The sequence below is a fragment of the Podarcis pityusensis genome (assembly GCF_964106645.2).
Source record: "Podarcis pityusensis genome assembly, chromosome: 7".
NCBI lineage: Eukaryota > Metazoa > Chordata > Lepidosauria > Squamata > Lacertidae > Podarcis > Podarcis pityusensis.
Genome location: NC_138031.1, coordinates 73,766,569 through 73,793,212, shown reverse-complemented (window position 1 = coordinate 73,793,212; position 26,644 = coordinate 73,766,569). Strand labels below are relative to the sequence as shown.

The 26,644-nt window shown below is 42.2% G+C and overlaps 2 long non-coding RNA genes across 3 annotated transcripts; one reads left to right on the top strand and one right to left on the bottom strand.

Moving 5' to 3' along the window:
* Positions 1-280: 280 nt before the first annotated feature.
* LOC308482113 lies at positions 281-5,747 on the bottom strand. 2 transcript variants are annotated; one of them, XR_013989043.1, is made up of 3 exons: positions 5,619-5,747; positions 1,663-1,881; positions 281-477 (listed from the first exon to the last, which is right to left on the bottom strand). It is a non-coding gene; the product is annotated as an uncharacterized lncRNA (long non-coding RNA). The 2 variants fall into 2 exon arrangements; XR_013989044.1 differs by having other exon boundaries at positions 1,670-1,881.
* Positions 5,748-18,907: 13,160 nt separating this feature from the next.
* LOC308482148 lies at positions 18,908-24,922 on the top strand. The gene is made up of 3 exons (XR_013989087.1): positions 18,908-18,992; positions 23,056-23,130; positions 23,860-24,922. It is a non-coding gene; the product is annotated as an uncharacterized lncRNA (long non-coding RNA).
* The last annotated feature ends 1,722 nt before the right edge of the window (positions 24,923-26,644 follow it).

The following is a 26,644-nucleotide window of genomic DNA, read 5'->3' as shown; positions in this document are numbered from 1 at the left end:
AAAATATTTTTAATTGAATTTTCAGTATTCACCTGGCTCTCACAGAACACCTGAACTTTTGTGTTCATGAAATATTTGGTCCCACCTGTAGAGACAGTATGAACTACTTGCCTTTTTCTTTTCTTTCTCTTGGTTAATGCTGTCAAAAGACTTCCACTTTTACTGAGGCTGCATTTTTCTTCCCCTCCTTTCAGCTTTATTCCGCCTTGAAGTTACAATTGCATTAAAACACATAGGTGTCTTCTTGTTGCTTTTTTAAAAATGCAAGGCTTTGTAAGGCTAGTTTACTGGGATTTATTGCAAGTTAATTCTCCTTATCTTCTAGGGAAACATATTGCTGAGTTCACCTTTTCTAGTGGCCTCTTATTTACAACCGTACACAATTTAGTTCTCCTCTCCCTCTCAGTAACTGAATTTCTGCTTGTGAATGCATTGCACAGTCCATGTTGTTGCTCTGCAGGAAAGTGGTTAACTCCACTAGAAAAAAACAAAACGAAAAAACCTTACTTAAGGCAGGAACATGAAACCAAATAGAATTTGGCTGAGGACTACTACAACATTGCCACAAATACATCTAACTATCTAGCCAGCCACATAACATTAAGTCTGTGTGAACTCAGCCAGAGAGATAGATGGATAGATAGATAGACAGACAGACTGATCTACCAGTCATGCCGTATTGTACACCCTCTGTTGATTGTACAGTTTGATATTTTAATGATTTTGCAAAATTCAGAGAACAATTCTAACTCCCTGATCAGTGCTACGGGAGATTAGGATTAGACACAGACAAACCTCTACTGGGTTCAGCTGCTTAAAAGGGCATCACCACAAAATTCCTCCCTGCGATAGCCAGTTTGGGGCTCTGAAAGAGGGTGTTACAATGAATCAGGGCATCCGGCTGTTAACCAAAAGGTTGTTGGTTCAAGCCCACCCAGAGATGGTTGTGTGGGGGTGGATTCCTGCCTTGCAAGGGTTTCGACTAGATGACCTTTGAGGTCCATTTCAACACTACGGATCTATGATTCTATGGGGCAGAGGTTGGGCCAGCCATGGATCTAATGGATCCAAAGCTTTTTCATCTGTTTAGGGAAGTTTTTAATGTTTGGTGTTTTATCGTGTTTTTAATATTCTGTTGGGAGTTGCCCAGAGTGGCTGGGGAAACAACAGTCAGATAGGTGGGATATAAATTATTATTGTTGTTATTATTATCAGGAAGATAGTACTTTATGAGCCATTAGCTTGTACAATATGTGTCCTTGCAGAAATAATAATAATAATAATAATAATAATAATAATAATAATCTCCCTGAAAGGAGCAAGCTTAGACACCTCAGATTTTTGTCTTGTGAACTGTCCTGAGATCTCTTGATGAAGGGCAATATATATAGGTGAAACTCGGAAAATTAGAATATTGTGGAAAAGTTCATTTATTTCAGTAATTCAACTGAAAAGGTGAAACTAATATATGAGATAGACTCATGACATGCAAAGCGAGATATGTCAAGCCTTTATTTGTTATAATTAATGATTATGGCATACAGCTGATGAAATCCCAAATTAACAATCTCGGAAAATTAGAATATTAAATGAAATCAGCAAAACAAGGATTGCAAATAGAACAATATTGGACTTCTGAGAAGTAGAAGCATGCATATGTACTCAGTACTTGGTTTGGGCCCCTTTTGCATCAATTACTGCCTCAGTGCGGCGTGGCATGGATGCTATCAGCCTGTGGCACTGCTGAGGTGTTATGGAAGACCAGGATGGTTAATAGCAGCCTTGAGCTCTTCTGCATTGCTCCGTCTCATGTCTCTCATCTTTCTCTTGGCAATGCCCCATAGCTTCTCTATGGGGTTCAGGTCAGGAGAGTTTGCTGGCCTGAAATAAAATGAAATAAATGAACTTTTCCACAATATTCAAATTTTCCGAGTTTCACCTGTAAATCAATCATTACATCACATCACATTACATTACATTACATTTATTATATTAATAGTCAGCCTGGAGCTGATGAAGCAAAAACAATGTGGGTGTGGTTCCATCACCTTCCACCCTAGTTGGCATGAGTTCGAGGGGGTTTGGATGGCTTTAGTGGTTCCTCTGATCTGTCCCACCAGCCTCATTTTGTATAGCTCTGTTCTTCTGCTTCCTCTGGTCATGAGGAGAGTATGTACAGTATTGCATACCCATCCCCAAACCCATCAACTCTGACTTCTAAGATTTCTGCATAAATCACCCATGCATCATCAAGGATCGCTTCACCTTCATAAGGACCACAAACTTTTTTTTTTCCATTTTAAGAAAGCTGAAATACTCGAGAAACTTCTTTTTCTGCATTCCTGCAGAATTTTCCTACAAAGCACGTCCACTTGGAAGATGACCTGGGATCCCCAGACTACCTCCAGAATTGAAGAGGGGATATACTCAGTGGTATGCTACTTTTGACAATTATCACCTGCCACTCTGTGGTGCCTTCTAGGTACACGGTAGTTTACAAAAAAACAACAACACATGTTTGGCAGGTCCCATCCCCAAGTTTCCCAATCTATAAATAGATGAAGGGAAATGGAGAAAAGGGAGAGAAGTGATGAATACAAGCAGATTTCCTTCCATATGTCCATTTGACCCCCTTCACAGCATAGAGATCTTGCAGGAGGTTTGCCCCTCTTCCCTAGCAATGGTGACTTCTGTCCCATCCCACAAATCAGCTGATGGCTTCAGCAAACCTGCCAGGCCATGAGTACCTTTCATTCCTGCTAGGACAGTTAATTCTTAGCTTGTCAGTATAGGGACAATACAGATTCTTACAATACAAAGAACACCAAAATAGATAAAATAGCCAGTCTCTAGGAAGTTGAAGTTACCGTATTTTTCGCTCTATAGGACGCACTATAGAATTCTCCCCCTCTCTGCTCAGCGCCCTTCAGCGAAGCAGCAGGAGAACGGAGCCCTTTTGCTGACCGCTTCGTCGGAGCGCAGCACGAATTCCTGCTGCGCTCCGCAGGCTTCGGGTTCCTTTTGTGAGCCTCAGAGCGCACGAATTCCTGCTGCGCTCCGCAGGCTTCGGGTTCCTTTTGCTGAAGTCGGGAGAGCAAGACTCTCCTGGCTTCAGCGAAAGGAACCTGAAGCCTGCGGAGCGCAGTGGAAACTCACACTGCGCTCTGAAGGCTTCAGGTGGCTATCCCTGAAGCCTGGAGAGCAAGAGGGGTCGGTGCGCACCGACCCCTCTCGCTCTCCAGGCTTCAGCGAAAGCAACGCGAAGCCTCCGGAGCACAGAGGGAGCACTCCCTCTGTGCTTCGGAGGCTTCGCGTTGCTATTCCTGAAGCCAATGAGCCTGCATTCGCTCCATAGGACACACACACATTTTCCCTTAATTTTTGGAGGGGGGGAAGTGCATCCTATAGAGCGAAAAATACGGTAATTAGTAAGCATGAGATTTTCAATGGAAAATATAGTCTTAAGATATAAAAATCCTGTGTGCTCGCTAAGAAATAATTTGGTTGCATCTGGAAAAGTGCTTGACAAATAATTGAAATCAAACTTAATCTATTTTCAACTTAGATGCATCTGTACAAAGATTTATGAAAAGAAAACTTTTTAAAGTCCTACATATTCAAATTTCCCCTGAAAGCTCTTGTTTATATTTACATAATGTACTTTATGAGCTTCATTTTATATGTGATTGTGTCATACGAGAGAGCGACAAGTAAACAGATCAGCCAAGTCAGCTCTATAAAAAATTATTGAACCTATAAAATGTAAAAATTCCGCTAATAAATAAATTTATTGAAAGAACCTTTTGGATGTTCGGTAAACATCCAACATTTCACTGAAACCACAGGGGTAACTGCTGATAGTCAAATACACTATCATGATGGTGTTTCTACGATCAGCAGAAAGAGGTCTATAAAATGGATGGAGAAGACAGATGCCTAAGGAGGTTTTTTTAAAAGATTAGTCAAGGTTCAATCCTGTAGCCACTAACCTGAGAGGAAGCCTCTGAACTCCATGGAACTTACTTTTGAGTAGACATTTAGAGAAATGTTCTGTTACAGAACAATCCTAACTCTGGCCAGGCAGCTATGGTGTATGGCAGATGTTGCAATTACAGCCCAACCTTTCACACTGGCTAGGGCAGAATTCAGGCAACCTGAGGGTGGAGAACCCACTAGCTGTCTTGAAACTCTCCTCTCCTCTCCTCTTCCTTTGAACTAGGACAGCCTTACAAAACCCAGGCCCTTCCAGATGTTTTGGCCAACAGCCCCCATCATATCTGAACATTTGCCATGGTGATTGGAGCTGATGGGGTGTGTGATCCAAAACATCTGGAGGCAAAGAGGTTGAAGAATGCTGGACCTTGCCATATACAAGAAGCTTCTTAGTTATCAACACCTATGTCAAGACTGAGCCCAGTAAACATTCAAGAGAAAAAACACTCACTGCTCCTACAGAAACATCCAGGCTGCAGCTAACAAAAAGGCCCAGGGTGATATTGTGCATTCAGAGAAATGAGGGATCTTGAGAACTGTAATTGTCATCAGCTCCAAACCTGTTTTGAATATCTAGGGCTGAATCCCAGACCATGTGAATAAATAATGAATAAATTTGCCTCTGAGACTCTGAGTGACTTTTTCTCAGGACTGGATAACTATGGCCGGACACCAGAGATTGTTGGCATCCAAATTCAACGTCAAAATCCAGACAACCTAAGACCAAATACCCTTGCTTTTTCATGACAAAATGCATCTGTGGGGAGGAGGGTTGTGTTTGGTTGTCATTGTTTTAAAGAAACAAATCCTCCAAGGTTTGGCAGACTCATCATTGTTAAGAGATTCTGAAAGCTTTTGCAACCTAGGGCAGAGTGGAGAAAAGATGAGAAACTGGGGTTGTCATGTCTTTATGCTCTATGTCGCTGCACTCAACTGGAGGTATCTGACCACTAGGTTTGACATGAATTTGCTATCATGAAGAACTTGTGGATAGTGCAGTAAGCAGTTGGACACACTGAGAATATTTCATCAAAAGACCTTCCAAATGTCCACGGAAGAAAACAAAAGCCATTTGAACTGAAAGATTTAAACTGGTCATGATGATCATCATCATTATAATTTATATTTTTGCACTAGGATGTCTCAAAACAACTTACACAATAAAAGCTCAGAATCAGTATCAAACTTTATTTCAGTCACAGACCAGCATAAGATAAAACATATGGATAAACTGAACACATGAGACTTAAAACAGGTAAAGGATAAAAGCTAATAATTAAAAGGTGATTATACCATACATAACTTTGAAAAGATAAAAAAAAAACAAGGAGAAACAGTTAAAAGCAACTATAAGGGAGGGAACGTAAGGGAGTACAATAAAGGCAGACCTTAAAACTAGATACAAAACCATCAATAAACAAAAACTAAAATACTCACACATACCCCTAAAAAAAAGTTCAAGGAAAAAGTTGCACCAATCCCACTTACCAGATGAGCACAAAAAGAGTGATGATAATGTTTTGAAAACAATCTAATCATGATCGGAGGTCAATCTGCTGTGATTCTGAATCTTAACAAATAGTGATAGGACCAGAATACAGAATTGACTAAGAAATCCAACTTACTTTTTAAAAGATGTAATGATTTTCTGTATCACTTTCCTTCTTTCTCTGATGCTATCACTCTCTAATAATGCGAATCTCTAACTAGTGCTATATATCTGTATGCAACACAATAACCCCTTCATTCCACTCCTCTTCCCTCAAATACCTGCTCTTACCAAAGACCTCTAGTCAAGACATCCAGCAGGAGGACGTGTCACAAGGGAGTCCATGTTACCATGACATTAGCCACCTTACTCAACAGTGGGTATTATTCTGCATAATATTAATTTTCATTTCAATATTCATTTTTACAGGTTTTGATGATTTAAGATGCTTGAATTATTATTTTACTTAGAAACATTCTAGACCGCCCCTCATCCTGTGGATTCCAGTACTGTGTCCAATCGTAAAAATACAATATAGGAAAAACAACATTATATTTTTCAAACAAAAATAAGATTCAGAGGCAACACAAATATGAAACTGTTGCAGAAGAACAGGGACCACACAACCCCCAGGCAAATAAAAATAGCCTGGTGCCAGAAAGACTGTAGTTGTTTCATATTCCATGTGTGTTTTACTGTGTGTTTTTGGTTTTCTCGGTGAAATGTTAGCGACAAGTATCTCAAATTGCCCAAGGCTTATAGTGTGGTTTCATCTGGTTTGGGCATCTGTACATAAAGGAAATATAAAAAGAATGAAAACACATGTGGCACATCAATATTCTATATTGACCCCTTTGGCACCCAGACTATCAGAGACATGAATGGTAAATGTGTATTCTCCAAGTTGTGACTGATAAGTAGACTTGCTTCCACATATGCATATCACATCTTTAGAATTTGACCATAGCTCATGAACTCAGTGTTGGCTCATTGTGAGATCGATAGCTTTTCTGTTTTCAGCAACCTCTCTATTTTAAGCAGGTTCTTTATTTTAAGCAATCTCTCTTCCTTAAAAAATAAAAATAAAATAAAAAAGGAGGAGGGATATTGAAGAGGCAGTTGGTTTTAAACACAGTCCTCCAGAAAAGCAGGTCCCTAAACCTAATTATCTTTTATCACGGTGCCAGGATTTTTCCAAAACATTTACCATTCGTTTTACTTTCATTTTTTTGTCAGTCATTTAGATAAACCAATTATGTGCCATCAAAAGTCAATTCAGTTTCCAATTTACTTAATGACTAACACTTACCAAGTGAACAATAAGTACATCAACGGCATTAACTGTTGCTTTTGAGCCTTTCCAAACTAATGGGATCTAATCAATGAACAATTAGAATATCTCCATCTCAATTATGCTTCCCAATGGAACTTCACAGCAGGTATCACTAGCAGTTTATTCTGACGCCCTACCCATCCATTTTTTTGTCCCTGCTTTGGGGATAAAATGGTCAGAAGGAGCTACAGTTTAAAGAAACAATTAAGAAATGTGAGGTGACCAAGGTGCTTCTCCCACAATAGCTACTTCTTTTCATATTGTGAAGCTTACTAAACTGTATGCTCCTATCTTAAGTTCTTCTGGAGATGCCCTGCTCCAGGCATTCTCTTTAGTAGGTGTACACTTCTACAAATTACAGGGCCTTTTCTGTGGTGGCATCCAAATTTAACAATGTCCTCACTAACAAGGTTCACCTGGTTACTGAACTTTTAAGAGTTCTTATTTATTTGTTTGTTTGTTTGTTTGTTTGTTTGTTTGTTTGTTTGTTTGTACCAGGTGAAGGCCTTCCAATTATTTTGCATTTTAGATTGCTGATGTTTTAGATTGTTTAGTCTTCTTATTTTTAATGCTGGTTTTAAATTGTGTTTATGTGTTGTGTGGATTAATTTTATTCACCACCCTGCAGAGCCAGCCCAAAACATTTTGGCACCTGAGGAGAACCACAAAATGGTGTCCTGTCTCGGAACCCAGGAAGTGTTGGGATACTGCCAGGGAGACAAAGGCCATCATGCCCCCACGTCGTCTCCGGACGATCCATCAATCTCCCGTAGAAACGCAGTATCAGTCAATTAGTGACACAAGCCTCAGAAACAGCTGTCCACATTCCAAGGACTTGTGCACGCCCTTTTGCAGAGTTTGCACAACGAAAGATGCACTCAGGAGAGCATATTTACAACTTTATTCAGCGTTGGTCAGAACAAAGAAAAAAACATGACTGCCTGCCTGCATGTCGAGGCACAGAGAGAGAGAAAAAAACAGCTATATACAAAACAGAAACTTCCTGTGAGCCGGAAGTACACAGGCTGTGACACAACAACCTGCTCCCTTTTTAAGGTGGAAAGGAAATATCCTAACAGGAAGATGGGGTGAGAATAAAGATCTGCAACAGGATCTGTTGCCCCTGGGGATTGTGCTGCCTGAGTCAGTTGCCTCAAGGAATTGATGGAAGTTGGTTAAGAAATGTTTAAAACAAATAAGTGAACTTGTCAGGAGCCACTGCTGCAAAAAACCAGGGAATCCTCCTCTCTGGGTGCAGCCTCCCCACGTGACAAGCTATCAGTACTGCAAGTTGGAATATCTTCTTAGACAATGAGCTATCTTCTGTCCTCCTAGGCTGGCCTTGGCCCTCCAAAGCTGCACACATACCATACATTTAAAGCACAACTCCCTACAAAGAATTTTGGATTTAATTTACCCCACACAGAAAGAGCTATGATTCACAGCACCCATAATGTGCTACAGTTTCCTAAACTTTTATGCAGGAAGCCATATGCTTTAAGTTTACGATCTGTGTGCAGTCCAAGACAAGAATGGCTATTAAAAGCTTCCAGGAATTTGCTTGAACAACAATGGCTAATTCACTGAACCAAGGTCCCAGCTCCTGGATGCTCTCAGATAACTGCCTACAGCTTAATTCTGATGGAAGTATGGGAAGGCGAGAATTTAAAAGTCACACTGAGGTTTAATCCAAACACTCATAGCATCAGTTGGCATATAATCCAGCTAAATATTTTTTAGTAAATGATTGTCCATGGTGCCCCATGTCCTTTTCCATTCTCTAATTTTTCAGGAGTTGCATGCCCTACAGTTTGCTTGAAACTAAGCAACAGCTGAAGTTTTTATTTTCTGTAATCCAGGTGATTTGACAGCAAAAGCACACTGTGAAACAAGGAAGCCTAGGGTGGTTCCCACCCCAAAAAAATGGCCCTAGGCACCAACCTAACATCTGATTAGTGGCTAACACCCCAGAGGACAGGATCACACTTCAAAACGACCTTGACAGATTAGAGAACTGGGCCAAAACAAACAAGATGAATTTTAACAGGGAGAAATGTAAAGTATTGCACTTGGGCAAAAAAAATGAGAGGCACAAATACAAGATGGGGGACACCTGGCTTGAGAGCAGTACATGTGAAAAGGATCTAGGAGTCTTGGTTGACCACAAACTTGACATGAGCCAACAGGGTGACGCGGCAGCTAAAAAAGCCAATGCAATTCTGGGCTGCATCAATAGGAGTATAGCATCTAGATCAAGGGAAGTAATAGTGCCACTGTATTCTGCTCTGGTCAGACCTCACCTGGAGTACTGTGTCCAGTTCTGGGCACCACAGTTCAAGAAGGACACTGACAAACTGGAACGTGTCCAGAGGAGGGCAACCAAAATGGTCAAAGGCCTGGAAACGATGCCTTATGAGGAACGGCTAAGGGAGCTGGGCATGTTTAGCCTGGAGAAGAGGAGGTTAAGGGGTGATATGATAGCCATGTTCAAATATATAAAAGGATGTCACATAGAGGAGGGAGAAAGGTTGTTTTCTGCTGCTCCAGAGAAGCGGACACGGAGCAATGGATCCAAACTACAAGAAAGAAGATTCCACCTAAACATTAGGAAGAACTTCCTGACAGTAAGAGCTGTTCGACAGTGGAATTTGCTGCCAAGGAGTGTGGTGGAGTCTCCTTCTTTGGAGGTCTTTAAGCAGAGGCTTGACAACCATATGTCAGGAGTGCTCTGACGGTGTTTCCTGCTTGGCAGGGGGTTGGACTCGATGGCCCTTGTGGTCTCTTCCAGCTCTATGATTCTATGATTCTATGATTAGCTTGAATGAACACTGCTGGGAGACTGTCTGCTTGCTGCAAATTTGCATTGACCACTGAAATTTGAATTCTGTGCCCTGACATAAGAGAGATGAGATAAGAGAGGGGAAAGATTTCTAGCAGAAGGGATACCACATGATTTTTGTTTCTCCTGAGGTTGTTACCTATTTTAGTGATATGGCTGCATTCTCATAATTGTATTTGCCAAAGGCATTTTATACAGTCCAAGCCATTAGCCTTATTGACTTTCACTATAGCTACATATAGGGACGCGAGTGGCATTGAGGGTTAAACCACAGAGCCTAGGACTTGCCGATCAGAAGGTTGGCGGTTTGAATCCCTGCGACAGGGTGAGCTCCCGTTGCTTGGTTCCAGCTCCTGCCAACCTAGCAGTTTGAAAGCATGTCAAAGTGCAAGTAGATAAATAGGTACCGCTCCTGTGGGAAGGTAAACGGCATTTCTGTGCGCTGCTCTGGTTCGCCAGAAGCGGCTTAGTCATGCTGGCCACATGACCTGGAAGCTGTACGACGGCTCCCTTGGCCAATAAAGCGAGATGAGCACCGAAACCCCAGAGTCAGCCACGACTGGACCTGATGGTCAGGGGTTCCTTTACCTTTACCTTTATAGCTACATATGCACACATTCTAAAGTTCTTTCTCTCTTTCTGAACGATCAAATCCACTGTTGTCCACACTTAAGGACTGAAAGAAGAGTGTGCCCCATGACAATTTTAGAGAATAAGAAAATTGTGACTTTTTTGGGGGGGGGGCTTACTTCTGAAAGCAGAGGTGGCTTTCAGAGTTGGAACTAATGGAGTTATTTGCTTTGGTTATAGGTTACAGAAAACACTGAACGCTGCAAATGAAAAGTTATTATCCATTGTACTAGACTGAATAAGAAGATTCTTAATCCTACTTGTGCAATATATTGTGATTTAAAGAAATGTAATCTGGATCCTGAAATACTACTTGTGGGGTGAAGGGGCAAAGTATCTATATATTTATAATACAGTGTGGTGTGGAAAATTATTATTTTTTAAAAAAAGCAGAGGTGACAGTGTTCTCTTCCCCTTCCTGCTTAAAATAAAGTTTCCCCACTGCTTCAAGCAGCATGGAGCTACTATTGTCAGCAGCTGCGTAAGCTAGGAAGCTGGAATGACTCATTTGGAACAACTTCATGTCATATATCAGGAACTGGGGGTATTTTAGGTCTGACTGTATGGCAGAAACACTCTTGCTGGAGCGGAGTGGGGGGCAACCTTCACGGACAAATGAAGGTCAGATCCTCTCCCCCCGCTATGCTTCCCTCATGCTGTTCTACCCTTTTGACTGAGGCATTTTGAGAGAACATGTCAGCCTTCCTGGCAGCTGACTGAAGCAGCAAGAACAAAGGCTTCTTTTGCCAGCAGAACATGCACCCCCCAAAAAAAAAATCCTTCACAACTTCTTCCTGCCCCCTCTCCCCCCAAAAGAAACAGAGCTGTTACGTTTCTGTTATGCCACTGTGCAGTTCTTGGAGTCACAAGACTCTATTGACATTCCAGACTGTTGGAAGTCTCACAGGAGACGGATGTTGATGTTACTGGTTTCCTGTTTCTTTGTCCTGTTGTTTTCTGTCTCTCACAGAGAGCAGATGCATATTCTTTTCTGTCTTGCGTAGTTAGAAATAAAGTAGCAATGTAGCACATATTTCTGGCTCCTTCTGCTGCTGTCTGGGTACTCTGCGCAATGGAGAGCGTGCCTGAAGTCTCATTCAAAGACTTAGGTCATTAATCACTGTCAGAGGAGAGCCTGGATGGGTTCAGAAGATACGCCCGGAGGAGTAGCCATTACAGCTCGGTCGTACGGAGGCTCCGACAAGAGCTGCATGGCCTTTGGGTTTCTTCTAGACTTGTGGCTTCTCATCCTGTGCCAGATTGTGATGGAAACTACACTAGCAGAGATCTGGAACAGGAAAGGAAATACATGCGGAAGGCAGTGTAGGACTGCAGAGCCTGTGGAAGTGAAGAGGGTCTCCAGCCACTGAAAAATGTTAATGAGCTTTCTTTTAAAGTGTTAAAAATTGCCTGTAAAGTAAGATAAACCCTGAAAACATCTTAGGAATGGGTCTCGTACCCTCCAACAGTGCTCGGATGAAAATAGGGACATCCCATTCCATAATGATAATTTTACTATTTATACCCCGCACATCTTACTGGGTTGCCCCAGCCACTCTGGGCAGCTTCCATCCTATATAAAAAACATAATAAATCATTAAGCATGTAAAAACTTCCCTCTAATAAGGTGCTTTAAGATAGCTTGGGGGTTGGATAACTCCATACCTTCCAACATTTTCCCAATGAAAATAGGGACCTCCTAAGGAAAAGCAGGATCAAATCAGAAACTAGGATGGCTTCTCTAAATCAAGGAGATCCCTGGAAAATAGGGACACTTGGAGGGTCTGGTGTCTGCCCAGTCCCCAAAGACGTAATTCAGCCTCTTTTCATTTGTTTTGTGGAGAGCGAATGGTTCCAGAAAAACAGAGGGGAATTTTGTCCTTTGCAAGAACCAGGATTGTTTGAAGTACCCTGACCATGGGCACTACTAAATCAGATGATCTTTTTGCACTCATGAAAGTGCTTATCCAAAGCTGCTGAGGCATTTGGACTCCATTTAACCATATTGACACACACACATACAAACACACACACACAACTTTTTTTTCAGCAGGAGCTCACCAGAGCTTAGCTCCAGTGCCTCTCAGGTGGCACCATTGCCATTCTAAGAGAACAAGGGATATGTTTATGGTGAGCTCTGGCACCTCTGAGATCTCTGTGTGTGTTCCAGTATTCATTAAAAATGCCAAAGGACAGTACATAAAATGTTATTAAAAGTTTAAAACAGGCATTAGTGAACAATTGTAAAAAGATAGATTCTAAATTGTCTGCATAGGCCTGGTGGAACAGGGAAAAAAATAGCAGGCATTTTAAAGTTGGAACAGAAGACACCTCCTGGATCTCTGTTGTCAGATTGTTCCACAATACTGAGCCAATGTCACTAAATGCTCTATTTCTTTTCTTTGTCAGATGAGTCTTGCCAACTCAGAGAATGACCAATGCTCCTGTGGATGATACCAACGATCAAGCTGGGATAAAAGGGTTCAGATGGTCCCTGAAGTACCCTGGACCTAAGTTGTTCACGTCTTTGTAAATTAGTCCAAGAAGACTTGAATCACATTTTGACCACATAGCTATCGAAAACATGCCATGAGATAGTTTTGGATTAATGTAAGTTTTGTAGCAATTCAGCCAGAAACACAGCTTCAGATGAAATGTATGTATGATGAATTCACACCCCTTCAAATCTTCTGTCTGTATTCTATTTTTACCAGTGTGTAGTTTTTCAATCACTGGACTGCCTATCGTTATAATGCCATATGATTTGCTGCTGCTGACTGATCCTGCATGCAGTGATATGATTTCAGATCCTTTCTTTGCAGGCTAGAATCGAACAATCCAACTCCCTGAGGTAGAAGCAAAAATTAAACCCTAACCCTCCTTAGGCCCAGTCTACGTGTTATAGCTACCATTTCACCCAACGGACCTGATTATCAATAGATTCAGGATCACAAAAGGAAGTACTTCCTCGCAGCACATATGAACACTTGAAGAATTTGCTACTGTAGCCCCCAAGGAAGAAGAGAAGAGTTTGGATTTGATATCCCGCTTCATCACTACCCGAAGGAGTCTCAAAGCGGCTAACATTCTCCTTTCCCTTCCTCCCCCACAACAAACACTCTGTGAGGTGAGTGGGGCTGAGAGACTTCAGAGAAGTGTGACTAGCCCAAGGTCACCCAGCAGCTGCATGTGGAGGAGCGGAGACGCGAACCCGGTTCACCAGATTACGAGTCTACTGCTCTTAACCACTACACCACACTGGCTTGGTTTAGCCCAGTATGGTGAAATCACTCAGTGCAGACAGGTAGAAAGAAGGGAAATGAATAATGTTTGGGGATCTTTTCACCTTCTAGAAGGTAAAGTGAACTTACACATACAGAATTAGCATGTGAATGGGGAATCAGGTCATGTATATCTGGTATTGTTTGTTATAGTCATGTGGCGATTGCATGGCTATTGTCCTTCAAGCTGAAAATTCTAACTTTGCCCATTGGGCTCAATAATATTTTTTTTTTAAAAAAAACACAGTTAAGTGATATGGGGAGAACCTTCAAGGTTTAGCAATCTATCCCACATGGAACTCTGGGAATTGTAGCTCTGTGTGGGGATTTGGAGACCCCTAACAACATTCAGCACCCTTAACAAACTACAGTTTCCAGGATTCTTTAGCAGAAGCTCTGACTGTTTCAAGTGGTATGATTTTGCTTTAAATGCCTTGGACAATTGATGGGTGTAGGAAAGGACACTATGACCCCAATTTATGCCCTGAATACTGTGAAAACCTACAGGATGAGGTGGAAAAATCTCAAAACGAATGTGCTAACCCCTATGGCAACCACAAATATATAGTCCAGCTGTTAATTGAACCACAGCCCTTTTGTCCTGAATCCTGTGCTCTTCTCCCTTTATATAATGCTACCTCATTCTCTCCAAACTGGGTCTGGCACCCTTCAACATGACTGTTCTGTAGGAATAAAAAAATCCAAATATATAAGACATTTGAGGGGAAAAACTGCACCACACATCTCCATTTCTGGCAAACAAAAAACCTGCCACTCTATCTAGATTTTTGTTCCTGTTGTCTATCATTAAACCTTTCTTTTCTTTTAATTACAATATGAACATTTGCCATCAAATAAAAGGCAGGCTAAACACAGAAAAGCAACAATTTCCCTTTCAATTGCATAATTTTCAAGTACCTCCAGTTTCCCACTGTGCTTTGACATTTTAATTTCATTTCTGTTTCCCCAGTCTGTCTGCAATAAGACTCTTGATTCAACATAATGATAATGGGGTATGCATTCATATGGATAAATCTGTAGAAATATTTGTTAGACTAATTGCTGCAACAGACATGTTTCTGAAGAGGATATTCACCTCTCCTGAGCTTGATTCAGGCAGTCAATGTTGTATCCAAGTAATGACTCCAGAATATATTTGTGTGCACGGAATGGGCACATTCACACACTGACCTGGCTAAGGATCGTTGTTCCACTGTAGTCAGAGGATATGAGCTCTGTACACCACTCCTTTATGAAGTCAGCGTCACAAGTCAAATTGTAGTTTCTTTGGATATTTTTTTGAGTTAAGAAGGCACCCCCTAGTCAGAGCCATGTCCCTTCCAAACAACAACAACAACAATTTTATTATCTACCATATTTTTTGCTCTGTAAGACTCATTTTTTCCCTCCTAAAGCATAAGGGGAAATGTGTGTGTGTCTTATGGAGCTAATGCAGGCTGCACAGCTATCCCAGAAGCCAGAACAGCAAGAGGGATCACTGCTTTCACTGCACAGCGACCCCTCTTGTTGTTCTGGCTTCTGAGATTCAGAATATTTTTTTTTCTTGTTTTCCTCATCCAAAAATTAGGTACGTCTTATGGTCTGGTGTGTCTTATAGAGCGAAAAATACGGGTATACCCCTCCCATCAGGCTGGGTTTCCCCAGCCACTCTGGGCAGCTCAAAACATATCTGAAAGCATTAAAGAAACCCCACCAATCCTTATCAAAGCCTCATGTTGCTCTTTTGGCTCAGTTGTCAAACATGTATTTGGCAGCATGGGAGAGATTATGGAATTGGGACTTAAAGTTTACAGCATGCTACACTTTAATAATAATAATAATAATAAAGAAAGAAAATTATATGAAAATGGTGTGTCATTAGTATTTAACCCCTGGCAAATTAGCTAAATTGTATAAAGGAAGATCAAACGCATGCTGGAAATGTAAGGGGGGAAAGGGCACCTTCTATCATATGTGGAGGACTTGTAAAGTAGTAAAAGAATTTTGGGAGATGATATACAATGAATTGAGGAAAAATGTTTAAAATAATCTTTTATTTTTAAAAACAAAACAAAAAGAAGCTTTTCTTTTAGGAATTGTAGGTGCCAAAATTCCAAGTGGCTTGAAGAGATTTTTCATGTACAGTGGTACCTCGGGTTAAGAACTTAATTTGTTCTGGAGGTCCATTCTTAACCTGAGATACCACTTTAGCTAATGGGGCCTCCTGCTGCTGCTGCGCCACCACGTGATTTCTGTTCTCATCCTGAAGCAAAGTTCTTAACCCGAGGTACTATCTCTGCCTCCTCCTCCTCTCCCATGACTTCCCAATTTCCCCCCTAATCTACCTCTGAGCTGTGACCTCCCTCAAACCCCTGTTGTAAATCTATGCTGTCTTCCTCTTCCTCCTCCCTGGAAGGGTCAGGATGGGGAGGCGGTCTCCACCACATCTACTCCTCCTCTACCCAGTCCCTGAGAATTAGTTTTATTTAACAGTGGAAGCAGGTTTTCAGATTATACACAGCTCTTCTTCAGGCTTTGATAGTGAGAGCAAAAAATAAACATCCAATAGTCTAGATAGACGCAACTGGGTAGTCAGGCTGATGGTTACTTGGCTGCAAAAGTTTACTGGCCATTGCTGTTGGCATGGAGATAGTCTAGGGTGAATCCAAATATGCCATTCTGATGTCATGTGTGAGGTCACAAAGAGGATCTGCTTTAAGTCTTGGTAAAGCCAGGAACAGTTAACAGACTGCATCTCAGCGCTGTCAAGATGGATCTCCATAACAAGTGTTGAATAGTTTTATTTGGAGGATATATTAAGTTTTACTACAGTGGTACCTTGGGCTAAGGACTTAATTCATTCCGGAGGTCGGTTCTTAACCTGAAACTGTTCTTAACCTGAGATACCACTTTAGCTAATGGGGCCTCCCACTGCCACTGCGCCGCCCCCGTGATTTCTGTTCTCATCCTGAAGCAAAGTTCTTAACCCAAGGTACTATTTCTGGGTTAGCGGAGTCTGTAACCTGAAGCGTCTGTAACCTGAAGCGCCTGTTACCCGAGGTACCACTGTATGTGACTACTGCTGCCCGGACACTATTAGCCCAGAGATGGAAGGAAGGTGCAATTCCCACCAGAGAAGAATGGCAGATTAAACTGATGGACTATGCAGAAATGCAAAAACTGACCAGAAGAATTAGGAATCAGGAAGAAATTGGACTATGGTTTTATCAGTGATTTAATACAATTGGATTAACAGATGCAGGAGGAAAAGTTAACATAAGGACCATGCTTAATCCCCTCTGGAGGGGCTCATTTCTGCAGTCAGAAAGAGAGCATTGGTCTTCATGGACCTGACTCTATGTCAGGAAGGCAAGTCTTTTGTCTTCCATGGCTCCAGAAAAGAAATTATTAAGAAACTTCCCCCAATCTGGTGTCCTCCAGATGTTTTGCTCTCTAACTCCCATCAGTCCCGGCCACCATGGACCATTAACATTAGGCAAGCAGCTTTGTTTTACTGCTTTCAACACCTGCTAAAATAATTTCGGGTTAGGCAAGCCGACTCAGTCATGCAATTTTATTTTATATATATATTAAAACCAGTAGATTTTATCTGTATTTTGATAACTTATGTCTACCTGTTTCTAAAGTCTGTTGATGTTATTACTCTTTTCTTATGGCTATTTAATCTTATTTTATGTAAAACAGTAGATAAATCACGTTGATTAAAAAGAAGTTGAAAAACCTCAGTGACCAAGAATGATTGGAGCTGAAGTCCAAAACATCTGGAGAGGGCCAAACTAGGGAAGGCTGAATTAGGGGATAGGGATTTCTAATCTGTATTTGGTCATTCTCTCTGTATGCCAAGATAATGGACCATTTAATCTTCCAACTCATATAAACAAAGGAAGGGATATACTAAGTTTGGTCAGGCACAGTCAAAGAGGCTGGCTGCATTAATGTAATATAAGTCTGTATGTTGTAGCATGATCTTTTTTGGTCCCAAATTGCTGATGCAGGAGATTCTGAGAAGAGATTCTGAGAGATGGAGCTGGAAGATCTGAGAGTGGAAAGACACTAGAAAATACTACACAGAAGGTATCTCTAAAAAAAATGATCATCTGGAGAAGACCCTGACCGAGAGAAGAAGCCTTCTCCATTCACACACTATTCATCCAGCAGCAGCTCCACAGCCAGAGAGTGACTGAGGTCTGAAGCTCCAATCCAGCACAGGACTGTGGAACAGGTCTGAAAGGTTGCAATTGCTCTCCTCTGGATAGCTAATTTATTCAACTCCATCCCTTCCTACCTTTGTTTGATTGACTTTCAATTCTGTGTTCCAACTCAATTAACACTGGCTTTCTCTCCTCTTCTTCTTTTTAAAGAAACCCTAGTCATCTTCTTCATATTAAAAACTTGCTTCCCAGTGTTCCAAAGTATACTTCCATGCAACACGGCATAGGGATGCCTGAGGAATGCAGTTGTTGCAAATTCCATCGTAAATTGACCAGCTTTGCACTAATGTGCACACAGGAACTTACGTTATCCTCCAGTTTTTCCGCTTTGTGTATTTTTTATTGGTTGTTTTTTTTTTTTTACACAGCCCTCAACTCAAACAATAACAAAATATATTTTTAAAACATTCTTTGAGAGGAAAATGTGCTTAAAATGCATATTTAAATATTCTTTAAATTCAAAATTTCATGTAGGTGGTTTTTTAAAAAAAGAAATGCAGGTAATTTTGAAAATGAGATGGGATGACATATGATTGTGGAATATTTGAGTATTTATTTTGTTTGTGTTTTTTGAAAACTCAATAAAAAGCATTTTAAAAAAATTATTGGAGGAAAGTGGGATATAAATGTTATAAATAAATATATAAATAAATTTTCTGTGAGAACGAGAGAGAGAGAGAGAGAGAGAGAGAGAGAGAGATGGGATGGATTTAGCGGTGAACACATGTGAAAGTGATAAGGGCCAAAATTAGAGTTGCCCATCCCTAATGTGTGGACTGATGGAAGGCCAAGCATCACACACACCCTCATCCATCCTGCCACAGATTTGAAATCCAGATCTCACCTCCCAACAACAGTCGCTCATAGGGAAAGTGTGGTTTCAGTAACTTCTCTAGCTCTTTCAATGTAAGAGCCAGAACATACTTGAACAGACAGGGATATTTAAGAAACAACCAGAGTTTTGGGGAATCAGCCTCTTGGACTTGGCTAGTCTTAACCTGTCCTTACTGCTCATTCCCTTTTGTCCCTTCAGCCCTTTTCAGTCAATCCCTATTTGCACAATGATGTCATAATGTCCTTTCAGAAGGGCATCACTTTCATTTCTCAGGAAGCAGGTAGAATTTGGGGGTGAAGGGAATCAACGGCATGGCAAGCAACACTTGTTCTGTTTGGGAGCCCTAATGCTGGACTCCAGGTGAGGTTTATGACTTGCTTATCGGTATATCAATGCATCACTCTGCCTGTCAAATAGCTTAGCAAATATAATCATAATCCCCAAAATATTGCTCAGGCAGGTTAAAAAGTTATCTGGAGTGGCATGCATCACCTACTTCTCTGTAGGATTCTTCCAGTTATATTTACAGGACAGTGAACAGGCAAAAGACAAGCTGAAAAGCAGAGCATGCTGCTTAGTGTGAAGTTTTAGTGTTTTAATGCAAGTGGGGATCTATTTTCCCTGCTCCCACAGGTAAATCCTTTACTACAACATCTGCTAAGACAAGTGTAATGCAGCTTTTAAGTAAAATATCACCTCCTAGGCACTACAAAGACATATTTAATATGCTTCACCTACCGCCCAATATAAAAGTGTCCCTGTGATAGGCATTAATTAATAAGTTTTTGGATATTGAAATGTTCACCTATCTTGAAAATTCCCGCTGGAATTACAGGCTAGTATGTGCAGGCACAAAAGAAAGGGAGAAAATGGTGTATGTGCTCATGAAGGCAGAAGCTCCGGTGGTTAGGATGAGATGCAGAAGAAAGCAAAGTTGATTTCTGAATATATACTGCGGTGCTGAATCTGGTAAAAGCACTTCCCCTTGCCCCCGGCTTGCCACCACTGCTATACTCACTGGGGGGAAATGGCAAGATTATGTCCCAGTTCATATGTTACCCTATGGTGCAGTTCAGCACAGAAACTCAGATTCTTTATTCAGAGAGAGAAAACCCCAACAGAGAGCTCTATGGAGAGGACTAACCCTGGTGAGGCAGTTGCCAGGGCTGAGTATCTTAGCCTTCCACTTCTTCCTAAAGGCTCCTCCCCAGCTGGCTGCCTTCACAACAGTCTGTCGAGGAGGGGCTCTCTGTGTCTTTTGTTCTGCTACATGTAATTGTTGGGATCTCCACTGCAACCGAGCTGATAAAGCTCATCTTCCGGTTAAGTCCTTCGGAATCGCCCCCGACGATAATTAATGACCTGAGCCTTTGATGAGGCCTCAGGTACATTCCCATTCAGCAGAGAATCAAAGCAGCAGAAGTGATGAGATTTATGGCTACATCACTATGCTTTATTTCTTACTACGCAGACAGCAAAGAAATATACATTCTCTCTCTATGAAAACAGAGAGCAACTCAACAAAGGAACAATGGAACAGGAAACCACTAACGTCACATCCTGTCTTCTGTCTTACGTGAGACTTCCAACAGCCTGGACTGTCTCTGGGATGTAAACAGAGTCCTGTGACTCTAAGCAGCTGCACAGTGGCAAACAGAAACTAACAGTAATGCCCTCCTTTATCTTGGGGACAGAGAAGGAAACAATGGAACTGGCAGGCAGGGCCGTCTTAAGCATATCCGGCTCCGTGGTGCAAAGCTCCCTCTGGCGCCCGCCCCCATTTCCCAGAGTTTTTTTAGGGAGAATGGTGCTGCCAGCAGGGCTGGAGGAGGCGTGCAGCAGCTGGAGGTGTGCCGCAGTGGCCACAGCAGACAGAGGCTCCGGGCGCATCGCTGCTTCAGCGCAGCATGGCGGAGGAGGGCAAGGGTGGCGAGCTGATGCCGGGAGGTGACACGTCCAGCCTCCGCCTCTTACCTGGCGACCTCCAGAACTTGGTGCCCTGGCACCCTGCGCCACTAGCCTCTGTGGGTAAGACGCCCCTGCTGGCATGTGGCTGGGGGCCCCTGTCTTTCTCCTTCTCAGCAGCCTCAGTTTCACTTAATCCTGTTGCTTGCTCAGTCTCCAAACTGACTGCACTCCCTTCTTCCTCTGACCTGTCTCCTGCATCCCATCACTATTCTCCTGGATTGGAGCCTTCCCCCTCTGAAGCTTTCCTGGGGGGTTCCCCGCTTGGAGCCTCCCATCATTCCTCCTTGTCTAGCCTGTCCCTGACACCCTAGTGCAGCTGCTTCTCTTCGCAGGGTAGAGAAATGAGTACACTTCATCCCCTCCGACTATGAAAAGTATGTTCCAGTCTGATGCCCAACCAACCACACAGTTGGTCATTTTGTGCAATTCTTTCCCATTAAAAATAGAGCAGGAGATCATGTGAATTGGGTGACTGTGCATTCCAGGCTTCATTTTTGTGTGTCTGCTTTGCCCAAGATGTCGTATGTAGTGAAAGAAAGGGTGTTTGCTGAACCTAAACCACATTAAGAAGATGTTCTGGTGCTCGTGCAAATTATATTGTGTACATGCTCAACTCAAGAATTGCTAAGAATCTTGAGAGAACTGAACAGTATTTTGATGTGGCCTACAAAACTTTTCCTTTTTCTTTTGTTTGTTTGGCCAGCTTTTGGTTTTTCATATAATACCCAAGGCTCAATAATCACTTAGAGAGTTCAGAAAACTCAAGGTATAGTCAAATACACAGTGGTTCAACTATAGTCATGCTTTTAAAAAATGCATTAACTGGTTGTGAAAGAATGGGGATGGGAGCACATGTTTGAATCAGTACTCAAATGTACATCCTATTAAAATCAGTGGATTATGGGTAGAGGACAGGCATTCGTGCTCAAATGTGCTTTCTGCTGTCTATTAAAATGTTCTGCAGACTTACAACTATGGTTCCAGTCCAGCAAGTGGCATGCTTGCAGAAGCCTGTCAAAAATCCTTTTTAGTGCTCAAACACAAAGTCTGCAAAAGGTTAACATTCCAAAGCCTCTCTCTCCAACAACAATCTCCAAAGAATTAATAATCTAAATTTTGATAGCGGCATGGAAACAGAGGGAAGGGGAAAGCAAGAGTAACATATAATAAAGTTTTATAATAAAACTATAAATCAACTAAGTTTTCCCTATATTCCCCCTCCCTCCAAACTTTGCGACAAAGGATACATTATCGAGACAAATTTCACAGTAGAGCCTAGTATTGCTTTGGCTAAAAATAGCTCCAAAAATGGCAGCTGTAAGAAGGTCTCGTCTTCACATGCGACTCCATTACTGAAGGACACTTAAAGCATGTAGTGTTAAAAGCTTGTGAGTTAGAAGTACCAGCTCTGATAAGATGGCTTACTTCTTAGTCTTCCTGAAATAAATAAATATTAGATTTGTGCAACAATGTCTTACATTCCCGTGGCTACCATTTGGAAAAGTAGCTATAACGATGGCAAGCAGCCCAACTATTCATTTCCCATGTGTGTGTTTTTTCCGAGTGGAACATTTCTTGCATACTGTGTGTGCGCTCTCGCCTAAAAACTGCAAGACATTTCATGGAACAGAATCATCTTATTTTGTCTCAAATGTCACTTTAGGCATAATTAAGTGACAACTTGCAGTCTTTCAGGAGGGGTTTCAATGGAGAGTGCCTAAAGTTTAGACCAGGGGCCACCAACCTACAGCCTGGGGGCCAGATAAGGCCTGAGGGACTCATTTATCCGGCCTGTGGTGACCCCCACCCCCGCTCACCGCCACCCGCTCTTACCACCACGGCATGGTGTGGCACGGCGCAGGGACCCACTTCCAGGTCAGAGGAGCACCGGAAATAGTGTGCACACGTGTGTACGGGTGTGTGCTCCGCCGCCCTCCAGCCCACCACATGATCGTCACTCGAGACACTGGCCCGAGGCAAGGAAAGCTTGGAGACCCCTGGTTTAGACCAAGGCAAAGCTGAGTTCAAATTCCTCTCCAGCCATGATGTTTATTGAGTGGCCTTAGACCAATCCATCTTCCCCCTTAACCTACCAAACAGGGAAGTTGTGATGATAAAATGGTTGGAGGGATGATATCCCATACGGTCTACACCACCCTGGTATGGTTGGGGGAAGGCAACAAATAAGATGTCTTCCACTACTGAGGTGTAGCTCACAAACCCTCAAATTTGGAAACTTATATTCAGGGTGTATAGATAATAGTCCTTGGCATGAATGGGGACCATTTTCAGCCTCATTCTCAGCAAATTTCCTGGGGCAATATGTCATTGGTGGGCTAAGCCAGAGACAAAAAATAGAGAACAGATGCTTGGGGCATTTCTCGGGTACAGATAGTCATTATGTACATGAAAACTAATATGTTGTTTTTTCACCTTGCTATTCTTCGGAGAACAGAGTCCTCTCTCCTCAGATAGTGAGCAGGGTTTCAGGGGACTATTTTGCCACACAGCCTGCCAACCTGGACCCCCTGTGAGTATGAGTTTGGTTCTATAACAGAAGAAGCAAAGGTTGATGGGAGTTGTAGTCCAAAACATATAGAGGGCACCCACTTGGAGAAGGTTGCTGTAGACTTCACAATTCAGCATTAAAATGTGAAATGGATGTACTCTCCTACTACTTTCAACCACTAATTTCTTCCCATCGAAAGGCAAACAATGGAATTTCTGCCCTCCGCCCTACACCTGGATTAAAATTTAGGAGATAAACCCACCAAGGACAAGATGAAATGTGCTGTGTGGACTGCATCTGGCCCAGGGGTAGCCAGCTGGCCATCTCAGCTCTCCAGGAAAAGCAACATTACTCTGCAAGCATATCATTAAACTACTGAAAATTACATGAAAAGGGAACTTAAATACCTAGTGTCTCACAATTACAAATCACTTTCCCCAAACAAATTACAAATCATTATCATCTATTATCTTCCATTACCAACTCCTGCTCCAGTTCCACTTGTCAATTTCTGTAATAATAATTTCAGGAAAAAAATATATCTAATAATGAGCATGATTTTGTTTGACTATTTAAGTCGCCTGAATACACAACTGCATCCTCAAAAGGCAATTATTAGCATTGCTGACTTCCATTCTCCAGATTAATTCAGGCTTCAAATAAAGCCCCGGTTCAACATTCTCAGGAAATCACTTCATCTTGCTATTTCGGCACATGCTTAATCCAATTATTGTTCCTTTTGTTCTTTAGTCACATCCAGTGCCTCCTCGTCGGTCGTCAGCCGTAATACCTCCGTGGGACTTAGCCCTATGACAATTTGCCTGCCACGGTGGTTTGTGTAAATATTTATGCCAAACCAGCCGAACGGTTTAAATAATTCATTTAATGGTGCCGGATCGTTTCTTTCGGTTGGTCCCTGCATATCCACAAAACTGGCGTGGCCAGATTACGATTTGCTTGCAGCCTGAACTTGTAAACATCCAGAGATAAGCAGCAATAAAAGGAATGTCTCAGAAGCAACATGAAAGAGCAATATGATTCCTCTGGATATAATTAGCCAGGATGGGAGAACGGAGGAAAAAAATTGGGGATAATGAAATGGAGCTTTTCGATGCTCAAATTTCATTTCACCACCTGCAGCTATTAAAGTATCCCACCCACTAGTATAATTCACACCTTCTATTGTTAAAATAACCTAATGCATTCCCCTCCCTCCTTTTGATTGGAAGCATATTTTTGAAGCATGATTATTATCTTTTTTCTTTTCCTTTTCTTTTTCCAGCTCTATGCTGTAATCTCGAGGGTAAATGAAAAAGAACTATCTTGATCAGTGATACGGAGCTAAAACATACAGACAAAGCCCTATATGACTTACCTGTGGCCAGGTTGTGTAGCATTGCAGACTGCAGGGGGGGAAATTGAATGGGGGGTGGCTTGCTCTTGGTGCGGTTACACACCCTCTGCAAAGGAGTGGGTTTGAAGCAGTGGTGTGGAGTGTCTCCCATCAGCATCAGTGGGTGGCCCAGCTGTGCTCCTATCTGAACAGGGCAGCCTAAATCTGTTACCTGTGTTGTGGTAACCTCTAGGTTAGATTATTGCAACGCATTATATGTGGGGCTGCCTCTGAAGATGGTTTGGAAACTTCAGCTGGTGTGGAATTCAGAGGCCAGGTTGCTCACTGGGGCAGGATGGTTTGAGCATATAATGCCAAAGCTGTTGAGACTGCACTGGCTACCAATTAGTTTCCGGGCCCAATTCAAGGCACTGGTTTTGACCTGGAAAGGCTTAAATGGCTCTGGACTGCAATACCTCAAGGACCTCCTCTCTCCATATGAAACAACCCACACCCTGTGTTCATCATCTGAGGCCTTCCTTTGTGTGCCTCCTCCACACCGGGTCTGGCGGGTGGCAACACAAGAACGAGCCTTTTCTGCTATGTCTCCCCACTTGTGGGATGCTCTGTCAATTTGCATCTCTTAGTACAGAAAGTATTGATCTGATATGTAGAGAGCTTTCCTATTCTGATTAGTACAAGAGGGTTCTAGAAGGTTTCTTTCTATGTGAAAGAAACAGGCAGAAGTTTTCTGATGTTTGGGTTATTCCTTCCAGGATGCTGAGTACAGCTGGTTAAAACTGGTTCTGTTATCTTTTCTGTCAAGGTCATGCTGACAATAATCGTCAGGCCAGGAGGAGCCTGGGTTTCACTCACTTTCTCTTTCTAGCTCTTTGTTCTCGTGTGGTGCTCTGTATGCTATAGTGTTAAGCTTTAGTCTTATTATAAGTCATTGTTAAGTTTAAGGTTAAGTCTGCTGCACCTGGATTTCTTATGGACTGTGCCAATCTTGAATGTATTGGATTTGTGACCATTATGCTCATTTGTCTTCAGTAGCAGTAAAGCTCTGCTGGATGAAGTACAATTGCCTGTGGTCTATTTTTGAGAACTCTGCTGCAACGTGTTTAATTTTTTTCTCCTCTGGACGACGTGCTCTCCCCAAGAAGGCTTGCATGGTGCCCTTATTTCTCCCACACAAGCATATACTCTTGAGACATTGGATATTTATGTGCTAAATAGCTTATATTCCACCATCTTATAAACATAGCTGTCAACTTTTCCCTTTTCTTGCGAGGAATCCTATTAGGAATAAGGGAATTTCCCTTTAAAAAAGGGAAGAGTTGAAAGCTATGCTTATAAATGCAGTGGGCCACCTGGGCACTTAGATCAAGGACAGAGAGGTGGGTCTATCATATGCTATTTGCAGCCTTTAATTTGAGATGCAAGGGATTGAGTTTGGGATTTTTTGTATCACTGAGCTACGGTACAGAAAAGGAGATGTCCATTGTTAACAATGGGCTTGGAATATCCAACTTTAACACTGTACAGCAACTCATAAACAAGAAAGGGAGCGGGTGGCGCTGTGGTCTAAACCACTGAGCCTCTTGGGCTTGCTGACTGGAAGGTTGGCTGTTTGAATCCCCACAACGGGGTGAGCTCCCATTGCTCTGTCCCAGCTCCTGCCAACCTAGCAGTTCAAAGGCATACCAGTGCAAGTAGATAAATTGGTACCGCTGTGGAGGGAAGGTAAATGGCATTTCCATGCACTCTGGATTCCGTCATGGTGTTCTGTTGCACCAGAAGCTGTTTAGTCATGTTGGCCACATGACCCAGAAAGCTGTCTGTAGACAAATGTATGTGTCCCTCGGCCTGAAAGCAAGATGAGCGCCACAACTCCATAGTCACATTTGACTGGGCTAAACTATCCAGGGGTCCTTTACTTTTTTTACCTTTAAACAAGAAAAGAGCTAGTTCCAGAGGGTGGTGCGGTTACACACCCTCTGCAAAGGAGTGGGTTTGAAGCAGTGGTGTGGGGCATGTTCTTGGGCCCCAAGTCCAATAAAGGTCCCACTGCTTCAAAAACAACACCATACTAACTTTGCAAAGAACATCTATGAAGGTCAGAGACAACATGAAGGAATTTCCGGCTTCTCTGCCCTACTTTTTTCTAATTTAAAGGTGACTATCCAAGGTACAAGGGAC